The following is a 19,848-nucleotide window of genomic DNA, read 5'->3' on the forward strand; positions in this document are numbered from 1 at the left end:
GTCCATCAATGACCCTGTATGTTTCCAAAGCATTCCACACACTCAACAACATAGCTGGCAGATATTGTACAAATCATCTGATGTCACTACAGAGCTTTTAATCGTGCACATTTGCATGATTTGTACTCACCAACAGGGCCACCAATCACAATTCCCAGGTGGTTCAGCAGATCTTGCTCCCTGAAGATGAGGTCAGCCCAGCGGTGCTTCAGCTGGTGGTTATTCCTCTGGCTCCGATACACACGTTGCAAGTGATGCAGAACCTTTCCCCACCAGATTCTCCGTGCCTGGGTGTGATACCCATGTATCACCCGCCCACCTGCCTCAATCATAAGGGGAAGGAAATGTCACACCAGCCATATGAACCACCCAAGCTCCTCCTCACCCATCTTGCCAAGACGTGGCCTACCCAACATCTTAGCACAGAAAAAGGGGAAAAGGGGATAAAGAAGAACAAAGGAGAATAGGGGGAAAGTAGAATAAGAAAAAAGTAAACTAAACAACTAAAAGAGCCCAACTATCCCAAACTATCACTACCCACAACAGACTCCCACAAACAAAAAAGACAATACAATACTAGACAATAGTACACAATAAACACTTAGACAGGATACAACGATACGGCACAGTGCATAGTGCCAAACGGAGAGCAAGATGGCGGCCGCGTAACGCAGCCGCGAAGCGTCTGCTCCGACCAAGGAAACCTCCCAGTGTTGCGGCAGCTCTCCCGCGGGTCGGAGCTTTCCTCGGCAGTCGCGCTTAGAGGAAAACAATGTAGCGGCATTTTAGCAACATTGTGCTGACTCGCGTTGCTTTACCTGCTCCCTCTTTTTTTGGGGATGACTGTCCCAGGACTCTCAGGAGGGGCGGCACAGGGGAAAGATTGCGGGTGACATTGCTTTTTGAAGGACTGCTTTTCATGCGAGGATTGTTCTAGGCTACTTGGCTCTTGGTTTCTGCGGGGCCTTTTTTTTTTTCCCCTGGGAGAAGTAAAACTACGTGGATTTGCTGACGGAGGCTAAAAGGATTGCAAAGTGTTTTCCCGGGATGCGGTCTGGACTGCTCCTGCTCCTACCTGAAGACAACTACAGGTCTGTGCTCACAGGTCCCAATTGGGGGCAATTTTCGACGTGGACTCAAAAAACGGTCAGAGTTTCTTTATTTTATTACAAGTATTTGACACTGGGCGTATATTATAATAACGCATTTTGCATTAAAAAGCAAAAAAAAAAGGTAAAAATGCCACCTAAAGGAGTGAAAAATGTGACTCTGTCTGGACGAGGCAAGCTGGTAAGAGTAAGCCTGTCGGCACGGCAGGGGGGGGGTACGGATATAAAACAAGGCTTAGGTGAGAACGTTGTCTCCAAAAACAAGAGTGCTTCACTGGACAGGTATTTTGAGAAAGGGAAGGACATACTGGTGGGGGGCATAGATACCCCCCCGCCGCCGTGGAGGAGGCTGATCCTCTAGTAAACGAAGAGATGACGGCTATAGATGAGCCCCCCCGCATGAAGGTGGGCAGAGTGATGCTGAAGATGTGGCAACTTTACAAAAACAAGCTACCGGGAGTCAGATGGAGCAGAGGGAGCAGAGGGAGGGCGCACAAGGCGCTAGGTCATTATTACAGGTGGAGCGGAGGCCAGTGGAATTACGCGATAATGAGACAATACAAGGAGACAAGTTTTTCTCACTATCAGATCATTCAAGTTGGTCAAGCAACGAGCAGCTGGATTTGGAGACGGATAAAACTTCTTCTGAATTCGAATCTGAGGTGTCCTCTTTGGCACTGGGAAAGGAATTACAGGAGAGTGGCAGGAGTGCCACTGTTAGGAAAAAACAGAGGAAGAGAAGTGAGCAAGTAGGACCTAATAAGCACTCCACTAACCCATTGGACACTAAGGGTCTTCAGGGGCTTCAGTGGGAGTATTCCAAGGATGATTTAACTCTATATGATAATGGTGAAAAACAGCCTAATCCTGTGTCACTGGAAACCATATATCAAAGCATTATGGAACATCGAGAGGAATCTAAATTAGAGAGCCGTAGGACTCAAATGGCTTGCCGCAAGATGCAAATCCAAATTCGTCGAGTAGCTAAGACATGTTCAGAGTTTACTACACGGATGGAAGAAGCAGAGACCCGGATCTCGCATCTGGAGGATGAGGCTGGAGCTCGCCAGTCATCTCGAGAAATGATGGAGAAACAACTTGAGGACACTCAGTGGAAATTGACAGATTTAGAGGACAGAATGAGGAGGAATAATCTGCGCGTCCTGGGTGTACCAGAAGGACTTGAAGGATCAGATATACATAGCTTTATGGTCGCACTTTTTAAGGAAGCTTTTCCGGACTTACAACAGTGGGACTGGGACAAAGAGGTTCAAAGAGCCCATCGATTTCCTTTTAGCAAAATAGGACCAAACTCAGAAGGAGGAAGTGGTAGACCTAGAGCAATATTAATCTCTTTGCTTAATTATCAGGCAAGGCAGGCTATATACGACCGAGCTCGACCCAATGCTAGAAGTAAGGCTAAGGGATGTGAGTTTTTTGTGAGACCAGACTATTGCCATATTACTGTTGAAAAAAGGTGGAGGCTCCGGCAGTTAATTCAGCCACTTCAAAGTAAGGGGGCACAGGTTTTTTTATTAAATCCGGCTAAACTGAAAGTAGTAATGGATAATAGGACTTACTTCTTCACGACAGAGGAGAAAGCAAGGGCTTTTTTGGGTGGACTTAACGGTCCGGTTCCCTAAGATAGATTTTCTGGATTGGGACATAGGGGTGGGGGTAAAGTAGAGAGGGTTAGGAGTTAAGCCCGGAGAAGTCGAGCCGGGGGTAAGATATTGTTTTGGCTGAAACAGGGTTAGATAGAGAGAGATAAAGACAAAGAAAGGGAGAAAAGGTAAAAGAAAAAAAGAAAAAGAAAATCATGCACTGGGTAGGGACGGTCGGAGCGGAAGCTTTACCATCATTAGGGACAGTGAGATCCCATACTCTCCATAAATTGGGTGTAAGGGTAGGGGTAAGGGGTGTAGGGGGGTGGGGGGGGTGGTTGGTAGCAGGGTTGGGGTACAAGGGGTGGGAGGATGGGAGAGGGGGGAGAGGGGTGGTGGGGAGTGGGGGGGGGCACTAATATAGGTAGAAATGTTCAGAACAATTTAATGAAGACATATCAAAAGAAGAGGATGTATAGGATTCAATATCAACAAGTTGGTTTCTTTAAGGGAGAAAGTATTGACGTGAGTTTGGTACATCAAACTGAGTGATATGGCAAATAGATTAAGGATTTGTACACTGAATATTTGCGGTCTAAATAGCCCCCAGAAAAGGAAAAGAGTGGCAGCTGGTCTTAAACTAATTAAATCAGATTTATATTGCTTGCAGGAAACACACATTGCATGGAGTAAGCGAGAGCTCATACGAGAGCTTGGGTTGGCGCCTCTTGTTTGTACCAGACAGGAGGTTTCGACACGTGGGGTGACGATACTTGCCAGAAATAACAATGTACAAGTTTGTAGATCTCGAGCAAGTAACGATGGGCGGTGGGCTCTCTTAGAATTATCCGTGAATACATTTAAATTTACCCTCTGCACTATATATGGATCAGTTTTGGACGAGGCTGAGCCTCTGGATACGTTGAATATGGAACTAGTTGGATGGCCCTTACCAATAATTATTTGTGGCGACTTAAATATTCATTTAGAGGTAGGTAGCAGGAGCATGGACACCCAGAGTTTATATCAGGGACGAAAGCCTAAAGTATGGAAAGCTCTAAGGAGGTTAGTAAGGGAACATGGGTTGAGAGATGTCTGGGAAAATATTAAAACTGTAGATCCAGGGTATACCTATTACTCGTTCCCACATGCTAAATTGGTAAGTTTGGATTATTTTTTCGTATAACAAAACTTAATCCATGGGGCTGAAATAGAATGCAAACCCAGATTCTTATCAGATCATAATCCATTAATATTGTCCATAACAATTAAGGGACCATCTAATCCGCGTCGTGTATGGACATTTGATAGGAAATTGCTGGTTGACCCAGGATATATATCCCATATGAAAGAGTGGATTCACCACTTTTTTGATATCAATAGGAATACGGCAGATCCGGGGATGGTATGGGATTCATTTAAAGCTGCAGTGAGAGGTGAAACTCTTAGCTATAGTTTGGGAATACAGAAAATTAGGGGGAAGGAAATTGTAGAACTTCAAGAAAGATTAATAACAAAAGAGAGGGAATTAGCTAGTAAAATTACTAGTAGAGAAGACATTACTCTCACTCAGACCCAAATGGTGATTCTTAAGGCTAAAATAAATGCTTACTTGAATAAAACAGTGGCAGCCGTCTATCAAAGTCACCGATTGGAGTGTTATGAATATGGTGAATCCACAGGAAAAGTCTTAGCTAGACGGGTCAGACAAAAGGCAGTTAAACAGAATGTTTTGAATATAATTGATGGTAATGGGTGGAAACATACAGAGTTAGAAGGAATTCTAGAGGTTTTTAAGGGTTACTATCAGGAGCTGTATAGTGAAGATATAGTGTATTCTGAACAGCTACAAAAAAAGGTTAGTGAATTTCTGGGGGGATTAAAGAGTACAAGGCTCTCTTCTGAGGAACAAATTACATTAGATGCACCAATTCGTATTGATGAGATAATTGAGGCAGTAAGCTCCCTGGCAACAGGGAAAGCTGCTGGACCGGATGCAATACCACTTGAATTTTACAAGACCTTCCTGATAGACATTAAAAAGGATATGCATAGCATTTTTTGTATAGCGCAGGCAGGTCAGGCACCCTTATCGTGGGAATGTGCAAGTATTATAGTGCTAAAAAAAAAGGATAAATCAACAGAGTTCCCCAGTTCATATAGACCCATATCTTTGTTAAACGTAGATGGAAAGATTTATGCAAAGATTTTGGCCAGTAGATTGTCAAATGTGATAGTCAGGCTGGTTAGAAAACAACAACATGGGTTTATTCCGGGTAGAGATACAATAGATCATATAAGAAGAATAATAGCCATGTTTGATCTTGCAGAACTATATCAAACAAATTTAGGATTATTACTTTTGGATGCCGAGAAGGCATTTGATCGTGTATCGTGGAAGTTTCTATGGGAAGTCATGCGCTGGAAAGGTATAGGGAGTGGATATATCACAGCTATAAAAACTTTATATGTAGCCCCAAAAGCTAGAATTTGCATTGTTGGTTTGGAATCAGATACTATCTTAATCTCTAGGGGGACTAGACAAGGGTGTCCATGTTCCCCCTTGCTCTTTGCTCTATATATTGATTCTTTCTTGCTGAGATTAGAAGAATGCAAAAATATTCAACCTCTATTATATCATGGAGAAACATATAAGGTGTTTGCATATGCTGATGATGTAGCTATAGTGACAAGCAACACGGAGGAAGCTATTAAGGCAATAGAAATAGAGGCAAGAGAGTTCGGAAAATACTCCGGATATAAGCTGAACTCAGATAAAACACAAATAGTATGTTCTGGGCACGTTTCACTAGTAGATAGACGATTGGTATCTGAAGCAGTGTATTTGGGGGTGAAGATTACATCAGTGGTTAATCGGTTGGTGGAAATTAATTTTATCCCATTATTAAATAGAATAAAGAGGGATTTAGACCGAATGCATAATTTGCACTTATCGCTAGAGGGTCGCTGCAATGTATTGAAAATGATGGTTCTGCCAAAAATCCTATATTTATTTCGGGCTATTCCCCTTGAGGTTGATAAAAAATGGCTTAAAAGATTGGAAAAGATGGGGAATAATTTTTTATGGGGATATGCTAAAACGAGAAGGGCAATGAAGTATATGACACTTCCCAAAGATCGAGGCGGGTGGTCAGTCCCTAACTTTACACTGTATTACTACGCCTGTTGCCTTCAACATATGGATGAACTTATAAGGGGAAGTTTTAAGGGTAATGAAGAAGTAAAATCAACCCCTATTTATACTATGATGGCGGGTGGGGAGGCAAGTGGTTGGTTATCAAAATTTGAGGAACCAAGTTACTTTAAAAAAGTAAGATTTAAGCCTTTTTTGTCCGCCTTCAAGGTTTGGGCTCAGATAAAACGGAGTATGGGACTGGGAAAGATTACGGCTTATACACCAGTGAAATTTTCAGCTATCCCAAATCATATCTTTAGGGATCCCATACTAGATTTTTGGCGTTCTAGGGGAATAAATAAAGTCGGAGACTTGTATTGTAAATCCGGTTATAAATCATTTACGGATCTGCAGTCTCAATTTGGCTTACCTAAGACCCATTTTTTTAAATTTTTGCAAATACGAAATTTTTTACAGTCTCAGAAGTGCGTTACAGTACAGTTGTCGGAGATCCCGGTAGTTGAGGCTGTTAAAAATGGGGCAAAGATTGGCAAGGTATATAAGTTATTAACAGAGTTACAAGTAGATGATATGGCACAACAGAATGAGAGATGGATTGCACGATTTGGGGTGGCTGGAGAGTGGGTGGACCAATCCTTAGCCATGGCTGAGACAACATTTCTATCAGCTAATTTGAAAACCCAGCATTACAAAACACTGATGGACTTATATTATACTCCAGCAAAACTGAAAAAGTGGGGGATATCCTCTGGAAGCTGCAATCGATGTGGGGAAGTTGAAGCTGAGATAATGCATATGTTTTTTGTATGCCCAATGTTGCAGGGAATATTAAATGAGATAGAGGTATTCCTTAAGAAGATCACGCATTGCAATATTCAGGTTACTGTTATGCTGGTAGTATTGGGAGTCGTGGACTCACCTGAAAGTACGGAACCTGCACTGTATAAAATAAGGCGATTTTTATTTTTGTCCGTGGCAATATACCGCTTATGTATTGCTACAGATTGGCTCAAAAAAGAACCCCCCACGTTTGAGAATTGGCGCTCTAGATTACTTACCATCTATAATACTGAATTAAGTCTTTATAAGTTAAAGGGTCATAAGAAGAGACATAGAGGAGAACGAATGTGGGCACCACTGACTAGATGGTTGGAATATCAAGACACAGTTTAAACAAAAAAAAAAAAAAATGCTAATTGTTTCGAAATGTGATATATATAACTGAGGTTTTTTTAAAGGTCTTCTTTCTCCCGTTGTTTTGTTTACTTTACTTTCTTCGCACGGATATATTATGTCTTCTTCTTTTTTTTTCTCATGTAACCCCCTCCCTCCGACATATTAAAATAAAATTTAAAAAAAAAAAAAGACAGGATACAACAACAATATTTAATTCACAAACTAACAAGTAATGGACCACACAGGAGACAAAAGCAAAATTTGACTGGACAAAACTCAGAACACAGCCACACAGTCTAGAAGAATCACAGACTGCAAAGTGAAAGTGAAAGTACACCCACTGTACATAATCTGTAAACATGATATCCAATTACATCACTTCCTGCATAAAATGGCCGCCTTTTTATCGTTATGCGTCAAAAATATTTGACGCATATACTATGTGCGTCATGTTTTTCGATGCACAGGAGTAAAAATTAGGCCACATCAATACATTTGGAAATAGTCTAACACTTAACCAATTTTCAGGGCATAATGCGTTGTTTTTTGGGCAGAAGCATCATTTTTTGATGCATGTGCGTCATTTTTTTATGCGCATGCATCAAAATTTCAGGGCATTAACTGGGTTTGGGTCATTTTGCCATTTTAATGTAATGTTAAATTGTGACACAATTGAGATAGGCTGATTGCACCCACTTTGGTCTTGAGGGTGTTTGGTCACATGTGAGACATCATACTGCTGCGGACCATGATCCGCTACTTCTCTAACAGGATTTTCACTCTTGGCTGATGCACTAGATGGCCATATGTGTGGCCTACATATATGTATTGCACAAATTGGGCATGTTTGGCGTCAGGAGAGGATAGCAAGGTGACACACATAAGTTCAATACCTCAATGCCTAGGGATCAAAGTGTGTGCATTGGCTACTAATGTAGTTGTTGACCCAGTGTGTGTGCATCACAAGATGCATCATTGAAAATATGCTTGTATGAATGTGAAGTCAATGTGTCCAAACCTTAGATGCAGGTCAGTGTGGAAATGAGAGAGGACATGTGTTAGTCATAAATGTAGCAACATCTGTTGTGTGTGCACTTCCAAGATTTTGGGTGACATAGACACCACAAATGACAAAGCATGCACCGGATAGATGGCAGACGCTTGTTCATGTCAATGGTCCAAAAGTTGCCCATCCCATGTCCTGGAAATTTGGTAACTGCTTCCTAGGCACTTGTTGGTGAACCCACCATGAGTCAGGCACATAAAGACTAAGTGGGTAGCATGTTATTGGCACAGACAGCCAAAGTGACCCACAACTGTAATATCACGCCACAGTTGTGGTCATATGACTGAGCCACAACTCTCCTGTGGCAGTGGTGGACCAGCAGACGAGGCAGCACATGGCCACATATTTCCAGTGATCAATTGCACAGAGGTGTATGGTTCATGTGTGTGGTCCAATGTTGATCCTGTATATTTTTAGGGGTCTATGTTGTCACAGTTACGTCTAGGTCTCATCATGAGTCAGTGGCGGCTATTCCTGTATCTACTGAGTATCCTTCTGAGATCAATGGAAGTAAAGTTGATGAGGACATGAGAGCCTATATGGGGATGGTCCCACCCTGTCACTGCAGACGTGTTATGAGACTGTCAGCAGGGCAACCTTGGTGTGCTGAGTGAGATCATATCTCAAGAGTCATGTTCCGGCAGGTGTCGTTAGAACATTTGTACACAGGTTGACCTGTAAAGTTCCCACTGCATCTGGGAACATCATAGCCTCTGTGCTGATTAATCTTGCAGCTATTCAGCACGCACAGCCCATCAATATGTTGTGAGAAATGTGATTCAGCGTGTGAACTGTCAGGGTCCTAACATGTGTGGACTTTTCATGCACATTATCAGAGGTAGCTGGTTCTGCTGGAGGCACAATACCCAATGCCTGCATACGGCCGTGGTACACTGTCACACTTTGTCGTTCATGCATACATGAAACCCAGACAAGGGATAGGCCATGATTTTGGTATTCCAAGACAATTTTACAAATATGGTACAATTAAAAAGCAGATGATGCTATACAATGTATTTGGGTATGCATTGAGGAAGCACTTGACAAAATAACCCCTGAGGAATGTGAGGTTTGGTAAAGCAAGTGTGGTACATATGTAGCCACAAGAAACCTTTAGGGTAACGCACAGACAGGTGCCAGTCAGGCTGACAGGATGCAGGGTCAATCAGGATCCACTTACTGCTGTCAAGGGTCTGGACATACATTCCTGTTACCAATGCAATACCACATCCACTGCCTCATGTATGAGGCATTTTTTTCACTTATAGACTGATGGTGTCTTAGTTGTGTGCCATATGCTGCGATGAACCATGTTGCCAACATGTATGTGGGAAATACGTGTTGTCCTCTGCTACTGCCCTTCAAAGGTGAAATGTACAGGATATATGTCATTTACAGTGTGTGTGTATGTGACTGTTGTATAATACGCATTACAATTGCTTTGGAAATTTCTGTGTCCTGATCAGTATATCAGCAATGCTCCATGAGGCTACACTCTTATTCTGATAGTTAGAGATAAAGGTGAGCAAAAATGATTACCCAGACCATGATATGGTGATTATTATCAGTGTTTATTTACATTAGTTAATACAGTGGTGATGGTGAGTTGTTTTAAAAGAAATTGTTCACAATATGTTGGCACCTACGCAATCCAGCAGCTGTGTTTTGTTGTTCCCCCTCATGTTGCAGGCCAGCATCCTCCTCTTCCTCCTCTTCACGCATTTGTGGCTCTGGTTCTAATAAGGGAATGTTCCTTCGTATACAAATGTTGTGCAGGATGACACATGTTAAAATGATCTTAAAGACCATTTCTGGTGAATATAGGAGGCTGCCACCATTGATGTTGAGGCACCTGAATCTCGACTTGAGGATGCTGAAGGTCCTCTCACCTATGGTGCGTGTCCTCCTATGTTCCTCATTGTAGGCACGCTCTGCTACAGTGCTTGGGTTGCCAAATGGTGTCATAATCCATGGCTGGATCCCATACCCCTGATCAGCTGAAAAAGAAAATGAATGGGATCATGTTGATGTAGCTTACCCCATTAATATCACCTTGCATGGCAGTAGTTGTCTTGTGTTGTCTGTGACTCTTTTGTGTTATTGTATTCCTTCCTAGGCTTGTAGGATGTACCATCTGCATTGTGTTGTTTCCTTGGCTGAACGAGTGTTTGCCTGCTGACTGATTGTCAGCAGTATGTTTTGGTATTTACTGTACAGTGTGCACTCCCTAGCATTGTGACTTGTGATACAGGTGCCCCTGTGTCTTCACTGGGGGTGAGATGATAGTTCCATACACAGATTCAAATTGACAGTGGTGGTAACACGTTAGCATCTATGTACCCTGGACATTCTACACCTTTAGACTTATGCAATGAATTAATTTAAACATCAGTGAGACGCTTACATTTTGCATGGTGACAATTAGCCAAACCTCTCCACACGCTGTGATCATTAACGTCTTAATAATTGACTGTACACTAATTTCAGATGTGTGACAGGTTCACTGCAGACCTATCAAACATGGCTAGCGATGTCACGACCTCAGTGTGTTCCTGTCCACATGTTACTATCGTGGTGTGTGTCCTGGAGGGATGCTGTGCAGTGTGTATATAAGTAGGTTTTTGTGCTTACCAACAAGTAGTCCATTGCCATATCGTCCATCCTGTAAGTGTTGATTGATGGTACAGTGACGGAAGATGAATGTGTCAAGGACACTCCCAGGATACTTTGCCACGATGTTGGTGAACAATCCTTGGTGATCCACTATGGCCTGCACATTGATGGAGTGTGTGTGCTTCCTGTTGCGGTAGAGGTGTTCAGTTGCAGCAGGTGGTACAAGGCTTACATGTGTGCAGTCGATGGCACCAAGGACGTGTGGGAATCCATTAATGAGGTAAAACCCCTATTTTGTCTCCTGCTGCTTCTGCAGTATGTTTGGGAAGCAGATGTGGCGGGTGTGAGTCCAATGATGGCATCCAGTACTTTGGGCAAGAAGGCAGAGAATGATGGCTGTGATATTCTGGCAACCAGGGCGCCAGTGCTTTGAAAGGAGCCACTTGCCAACAAATGAAGTACAACTAGCAGCTTGATTTCTGTTGGGATGGTGCGGGGTGTCAGCAAGGTGGGTGCCAACTGTGGCTCTATGTTGCGCAGCAGCTGCTGAATGGCCTGCCAGTTCAACCTGTACCTCTGGATGATGTCATGTTCCCTGAGGCCATGAAGGGTTGTTCTGGTGCAGAATATCCTCTCCTGCCTTCTGTGCTGCCTTTGGGGTCCCTGCTGGAGTTGTGGTAGCTGCTGTTGTTGTTGCTGGGCTCTGCGTCTGCGTGCACGCTGGATGAGAATCACCTCCATGTCTCCTTTTTGCTGCTCTGCTGTCGCTTCTCTGTGTTCTGATTAAATACATGTGTGTTTGCCCCATTTTAACGCCTGCCCTGACCCAACTTTTGATGCAAATCGGGATGTGCGTCATTTTCCAACTCCACCTCCCGGCCGTGCTGCATTATGCCCGGAAGCATAGATACAATGCACGGCCGTTTAAGTCATTTTTTGGACGGGAACGCCTACCTTGCATATGATTAACGCAAGGCGGTTTCCCACATCCAGAAAATGACGCACATGGCAGGACTTTGACGTCCGCTGGCTCGGGCGTCAAAGTTTAAATATGGGGCAAGTTTATCGCTGAATGTGCATCCAAAATTTGGACGCACATTTAGTGCAGACGGAGTATAAATATGCCCCAAAATCTTTTGTGGATTACAAAGGAAGAGAAGTACAGATTGTACAAACTTTGACTTGCAATAGCCAATTTGTGGTATATCTTATCCAATGTGAATGTGGACTTCCATATGTGGGTAGCACAATCTGCCCACTGAAGAAGAGAATACTGGAACATACTAGAGCAATTCAACATCAAGATCAAAGCTATGCAGTGGCTAGACATCATAATAAATACCACACCACAGATTGGAAAAGTATATAATTTTTTGGTTTAGCACAAGTAAATAATAATGAACGTGGAGGAAATAGAACATTACTGTTGAGAGAACTTGAAAGCAAGTATATCATTCGACTCCGTACAAAAATCCCATTTGGGTTAAATGTGGATGAAGAACTTTTTGTACATTTATAATGAACCAACTATGCCAACAATGAATAGTTGAGGGGATTAGTTCAATATTGAACTGGATGATTATCAAAAATTATTGGATAATTTGTGAGCAATTGCTAAGTTTTCTATCAATTGGAAAATAATAATTATGGAATAACATTATTGTTCGAATGAGGAGGATGTGGATAATATAACACTTACTTTAATGTAAGAACAGATATGATTGAATCTGATATGAAGGATTGATAGTTATTATGTTCAAATAATCAGTTTCCTTGTTGATGAGATGTTGAAATTTATTCTGCAAAGGCACTTAGTCGACATTTAATGATTAATAATTGTTGTAATACGTGATACGCAGCAATGAAAGATCTGAAATGATTTATATTTTTCTATTTATATGAGATAACATCATAAGCAATACATGGTTTGATAATAGAGTAAGACAAGATCGGTGATTATCCCATCCTCAAAAAATTAAAAATGATAAGACTATAAAAAGAGATACATATATATAAAAATATGTAAGTAGTTATATATATAACATTCTCATGATGAAAATTTAGCAATTACAAAAATGGAGGCAAGATATTTAAAATGCAGAAAATAACATTGGTTAAAAGTCTCATTTATATAGAAGTAATTTTTGTAATGTAATTTGATTTTTTATTGGACATTCTTCCCACTTTAGGATTCTAATTTGAGTGATATTTTTCATTTTATTTTGTAAATTTCACTTTCACATATGCTTCTGTATAGTGTCAAACTATCATAACCAGAATGCAATGGGGCGGTAACAATGACATCATACTATTTAAGGGCGGTATAAAAAACTCATTTAGCGTGAGCAAGAATCAAGTGGAGTTGAAACGCGTTGGTGGTTGCTATGCTTATCAATAAATCTGCCTAAAGGAACTTTGGAGTGCGGTAAATTACTTTTTGGACACATTTTATATATATATATATATATAGCCACATAAGTGCCAGACAAAGAGCTTTACCAGTAAGCCACAATGTATCTTTGATGTCACTGACCATGTCATTACTGATGTAATATGTGAGGTTAGAAGCAGTGCATTGTGGGGACGTATATCATGGTTATAGTTATGGCTGGTAGCAATACCTTCTTAATTTCTATGTTTTTTTATGAATAAATTCAGTACCTAACTAACTTTTCTGCAACCTTTGTTTTTGTCAGTGAATTTCTATGTTTTTTATTTCTATTTCCTAAATATAATGTCCATGTAACCTTTGTTTTTTCCAATGAATTTCTAAGGTTTTGTAATGCAAAAAATTATTTTAATTACTAATTCATTCAAGCAAGCAGAAAACAGTGATAATGTGAGAAAATGAAGGGAGTCATACACTAAATAGAGGACAAAGAAGAAAAACAATGTTAGGAGAATAAGGGCAAAGTATGAAGAAAGAAAAAACTCAGATTGTCATGTGGTCGCACTCTATGGCTTTTGTTCCAATCACATGATGTAAACAAGTTTGTGGATTTCGATCTGTGGATTTGCCGAATTGTTAAAAAACTATTTTAGTTATAGGGGAGCCTCTAAATTAAATTACATCATAAGGAGGTGTTATAATATTGCAGCAAATCAGCAGAGTGCTGGCAGAATCCACAGAGTCGCTCACAGTCAAAAACAAAATCTGCCTTTCTATTGGTTAATATGAGCCACACCCAACTTTTCAAAACACCATACCCTATACAGTCACTTTTAGATTGTGTGTTGGTGGAGAAAGGTGCAAAACATTTTGCGGCACAGAACTTATGGTAGAAGCCAACCTTCCAGATGCCTCTCTGGAACTAGAGCAGGAAGATGCTGTCAATGAAGAAGGAGATTCATCTAGAAAGGAGAGTGATATTTGGGTCTGGTTTACTGTTTCATCAGGAGAGATGAAGGCTTAATATGTACAATGTAAGCTGTGTGGGAAACAGCTTTAAAGACGCACTCTCAAGAAATACAGTTATGCTACATAATCAATATTGAAAGAAGTGAAGAGCAACCATTAAACTGCATATTTTAGAAGGTTGAGGGAGAGAGCCACTACTACAGCTGATCCTGGTCCATCAACATCTGGCCTTAGACAACCAACTGCTCAGATTTCAATTCCAGCAACCTGCAGTGAACTAAAAGGCATGATTATTCATTGTAGCAAGTGCCAAGAACTTGTTGTTAGAAAAAATGATTACATCATAACCAAGTCTGGAGAAGGTGAAGAATCATCACTTTTAATTTTCTTTTAATTTTAGTGTTTGAAAACACTAGTATTTTACAGTATGCAACTATTCTGCATACAATTTGGTCGTCTGCAGTGTTTGCATTCAATCTACTTTTTTTTTTTTTATTAAAAAAACAAACTTGGTTCTCAAAACAATTTAGAAAAATGTTCTTGTTACAACTACCATATTTTCTATAAAGACCTGTGTTTGCCTCCTTATTATTCTGTGCCAGTCTATTTCTTTGTGTGCAGTGTTGAGTATATGGATGTATTTACGTACACACAATTAGTTTGTGCTTGGGTGTGATAGTGTATGCCTCAGTGTGTGCCTGGATGTGTCAGTGTATGCATCAGTGTGTACCTGGGTGTGTAACTGTATGTATCAGTGTGTGTCTGGGTACGTTAATGTATGCATCAGTGTGTGCTTGGGTGTATCATTATTTGTAGGAGTGTGTGTTTGCGTTTATCAGTGTGAAAATTAGTGTGTGCCTGGGTTTGTCAGTGTATGCATGAGTGTGTGACTGGGTGTGTAACTGTATGCATCAGTGTATGTCTGGGAGTGATAGTGTATGCATCCATTTGTGCTTGGGAGTATCAGTGTTTACCTGAGTATATGTCTGGGTGTGAAGATGTATGCATAAGTGTGTGCCTAGGTCTTAGTGTATGCAGGAGTACTTTTGGGTGTGATAGCGTATGCATTGTGTGTGCATAGGTGTTTTAGTGTATGCATTAGTATGTGCTTCGGTATGATGGGGCTTGTAGGAGTGTGTGCCTGGATATATCAGTGTGGGCATGAGTGTGTCCCTAGCTGTTAGTGTATGCATGAGTGTATGCCTGGGTGTGTCAGTGTATAAATGAGTGGTGCCTGAGTGTGTCAGTGTGTGTGGGTGTGTTAGTATATGCATGAATGTGATCTGGGTTTGTAACTGTATGTGTTAGTGTGTGTCTGGGTGTGTTAGGGTATGCGTCAATGTGTGCGTGGGTGTATCAGTGTTTAGATGAGTATGTGTCTGGGTGTGTCAGAATATGCAGTAGTATGTGCCTACCTATTAGTGTATGCATGTGTGTCTGTGTGGGTCCTTGTATTTGTCGATGTGTGCCTGAATGTGTTAGTGTCTATATCACTGTGTGCCTGGGTTGGCTAGTCTATGCATGACTGTGTGCCTGAGTGTTACATTATGTGCCTCAGTGTGTGACTGGATAAATTAGTGCATGCAAGAGTGTTCATGTGGATGTGTCAGTTTGTATATCAGTGTGTGCCTGGGTGTACAAGTGTATGCAACAGTGTGTGCCTGGCTGTGTTAGTATGTAATTGAGTATTTGTCTGGGTTTGTAATGTATACATCAGTGTGTATCTAAGTATATGAGTATATACATTATAGTGTTCCTGGATGTATTAGTGTATGTAACAGTGTGTACCAGGTGTGTCAATGTATTTATCAGTGTGACTCTGGGTGTGTTACTGTATGTATCATTGTATCACTGGGTATATTAGTGTATGTTTGAGTGTATGCATATGTGTTTTAGTCTATGTATCAGTGTGTGCCTGGGAGTGTTAATGTATGTATCAGTGTCTGTCTGTGTATGTTAGTGCTAGAAGAGTGTGTGCCTGGATGTGTTAGTGTATGTATCAATGTGGCCTGGGAATGTTAGTGTATGAATGAGTGTCTCCTTGGGTGTGTTGGTTTATGTATGCATGTGAGTCTGGCTGTGCTAGTGCATGTAGTTCCCAGAATTAGAGAGTGAGAGAAAGATGCTTAGCTACATTCTCCCAATCCATACCATCATAAACATCCAAATTGCTAAACAATGAAAACTATAATCACAGAAGAGAGAGGATCAAAATATTTTTCTCTGTCATTTTTCAATAACCTACCCTATAGTCTGTCTGCCTTCCAACATACTTGGAACAAGCACTTCCAATGCAATGGGTCTCACGTTTGCTCGAGGAAGAGCTATTCGCGTTGTAATTTCTGAACTGGATATTTCTTGCCACATAAATTGAAAATAAAAAGTAAAACAGAAGTTCTCTTGCAGTCAAACGTATTATCGGCAAAAATGCAATTATACATGTAACAGAGTTGATGTGATGCAAATCGCTGGACTACTGCCCAGCGAGATCGTGCTGCGTAGGAAATAAACAGAAAAAAGTAGTCCAGAAACCATATGGAAAACACAGAGCCTCGTATGTTTTCAGTAGTTGCCCGCTGCGCTCGAGGAGGGCTAAACACCGGAAAAGGCATGACATATGCATGCCTGCTACTAAATCAAGCAAATTTTAAAAGGCAAGTCCACGACCCAATGAAAGGGATGGGCATGACATTGGCGTGGTTAAAAGCCCACAGAGAGATTACAGCAGGGACAGAGCACTTTGCGCTCGACCCTAAAAACAAGAAGGTGGGGTGGGAAATGGGGAGGGAGGAAATACACAGCAAAACAAATAGATACAAGTATCTACAGGGGTATGAGTGCCTCGTCTTTTGGATTTTTGAGTAGTGGTATTCGCTGAAAGGAAGTGGTTGGCAGCAGTGCTCCAAAACAGTGGGTTTGGGTGAATGTTTTTTTTAAAATAATTTTATGTTTTTATGGTTGGTTCCAGGGGAATGTCAGTGTGAAAGCAGTAACGTGAGACACAGCCCAGCATCAGAGGCCCCGATGCACTCAGTCGCAGCAAAAATTTACACTGATTAGTGAGTGCACAGGAAATAGGATTTTAAATGGAAAGGTGGAGTGAGTTAGGGAGATTTTTTTGAGATCAATAGGCTATGGTGAAAAAATATTTTAAAAGAACACAAACCACTCCCCAAACCCCTCAAATATACCGGCAATCCCCAAGTCTGAAACTAATTGGCCATTCGGTTCACAGAGTCCCCGTGTCACAAAACAGGTTGGCAGGAAGTAAACAATTCTGATTTGTTCCGATATGAGCAAACAAATAACATCCTTCCATCTTATTATTTTCAGTTGAAGGGCAAATTTTTTTTTTCTCCCCAATCTCCATATTGGACAAAAGTGTTTGTGCCTCCCCCATTCTCCAGCCCACTAATAGGCTGTGATGTTTATTACACAAACAACTGTTGTCCCTGTGCTGCCTTCTCCTTCCACTCCCCCAATTTTATGATTTACGGTATTCGCGCCTGTATGACAACCCTGCTCAAAAGAGAGAAATAAAACTTTTTTTTTTTAAATGTTTCACCGCTGCAAGGCTGCAAAAAGTTTAGGCGGTCAGAAGAGAAAGAACAAAACTCCACTAATTTAATATGACAAACACAAGTGATGAATATACTTATGCAAATTCATGATGTGTTTTCTCGTGCCCTCTTTCCCTGCGAAATTTAACTGTAAGTTAATGTTCCTCTGCAATAGTAGGAGCCTAAACTGGTTCGGGTAATGGCTTAGGTATTAGCTGACCCTAAGGATGCATACAAACACAAGCGTCTCTTTGGGCTGCGCGCAAGATTTATGGCTCAGGAGCGACTGGAGCTATAAACAAGGAGAAAAGGCACATCTCGGCTGCTCTGCGCCACTTCCTACTTCAGTTCTTGCCACATAAATTGAAAATAAAAAGTAAAACAAAAGATCACAGGAGTCAAACGTATTATCGGCAAAAATGCAAATATCCATGTAACAGGGTCAATGTCATGCAAAGCGCTGGACTATGCCCCAGTGAGATCGCGCTGCGAAATAAAGAGAACAAGCATTTGCAATACAACGGTCTCGTGTTTGCTCGAGTTAGAGCTCTTAGAGTTGAAAATTACTGACTGGACTTTTTTTGTCACACTGACTGAAAATAAGAGAAAGAGAGCAAGGGTGAGCTGGCCCTGGAAAAGCCCCCTTCTGCTGCTGGTTTAAGTTTACAGCTGGAGCTGGTGGGGAGGAGGGACTGAAAACACACCCACAGTGTAAGACGAATACTAAGAAAAAAAGTCCCCTACATAAGAGATAAGCAGGACATAGCATAATCCTACAGTACTTTGTGCTGCTACCAAAGAGAAAAAGGCAGGACAAAGAGGCAGAACTGACCACTAGCAAGCAAGGATTTTTGTGGAACCAACAAATGAAATCACTGGAAATCACAGTATAAGTATACTTAGAAAGTATACAACACGTCGAACGGTACGCTCAACCTAAAAAGGAATATGAAGAAGACATTAATGTAACCCATGTATTTCTAGACTGTGGTAAAACAAATTGAGATATGGCAGAGAAAAATATTTGGATCCTTTCTCGTCTGTGATTATAGTTTTGGTGGCTTATCTGGTTGGATGTGCATGATGTTCTAGTGCATGTGTCAGTGAATATATGGGTATGAATGCATGCATCGGTGTGAGCCTGGTTGAGTTAGTGTATGTATAAGTGTGCATCTGGGTGTGTTAGTGAATGCTTCAGTGTGTGCCCTAGTATGTAAGTGTATGTATGAGTGTGTGACTGGGGATGTGTCAGTGCATGTATCAGTGTATGCCTGGGTGTGCCAGTGTATCCATGAGTATGTTCCTGGTTATGTAAGTATATGTATCAGGGTGTCCCTGGGTGTTTTAGTCTATGTATCACTCTGTGCCTGGGGGTGTCAATTTATGTGTTACTGTGTGCCTCCATGTGATAGTAAATGCATTACTGTTGGACTGGGTATGTAACCTTATACATGAGTGTGTCCTGGGTGTGTCATTGTGTGCATATGTGTCTGCATGCTGTGTTTTTATTAGTGTGTATTACTATATCACTATAATTAGTTATGTCTACATGGGTATACTTAGAGATGGACTATGAATGTACAAAGATGAAATTAGATGCCTATATTACCACAATAAATTGGTCCTTTAATCTGTGCAAAAAGAGAGAAAAGATCAATGGAAGATAAAGTGTCATATTATAAATTTACCTATTAGAGCTTTACACTCTGTAATAAAAAAGTTCAGTTAATAAAACACAAGGAATTTATATAATTGCATACGAATAATGGATATTTTGTAAGCATCTCATGTTTCCTTTTCCACTCTTCTCAGCTTCCATACTTTTACACTATAAATGAAGTGCTTATATATACACATCACTGAACAATGGGGGGAAAATCATCTAATCTAAAAAAAACAGGTGCATAGAACGTTCATTTAAATTAACATTAGTGTGCATCATAATCACTACAAATAATTGCCTAACTCTTTTAGCTATACTTGTTAACTAATGTAATGGATATAAACTTAATATGTAAGTATTTTTCAATATTAATATTGTTATAATCAACTCATATGTATGAACAAAATCAGTAGATGAAAAGCCTTATAAAGACATCACCCTTGTTAGTTCGAATGATGACGCTGAATCTGAATAATACATTAAACAGGAGTAGAGAATGTTAGTATTCTAATCATTTTAATAAATCTCATTTTTTAATGAAA

The sequence above is a fragment of the Pleurodeles waltl genome, chromosome 8 (genome assembly GCF_031143425.1).
Source record: "Pleurodeles waltl isolate 20211129_DDA chromosome 8, aPleWal1.hap1.20221129, whole genome shotgun sequence".
NCBI lineage: Eukaryota > Metazoa > Chordata > Amphibia > Caudata > Salamandridae > Pleurodeles > Pleurodeles waltl.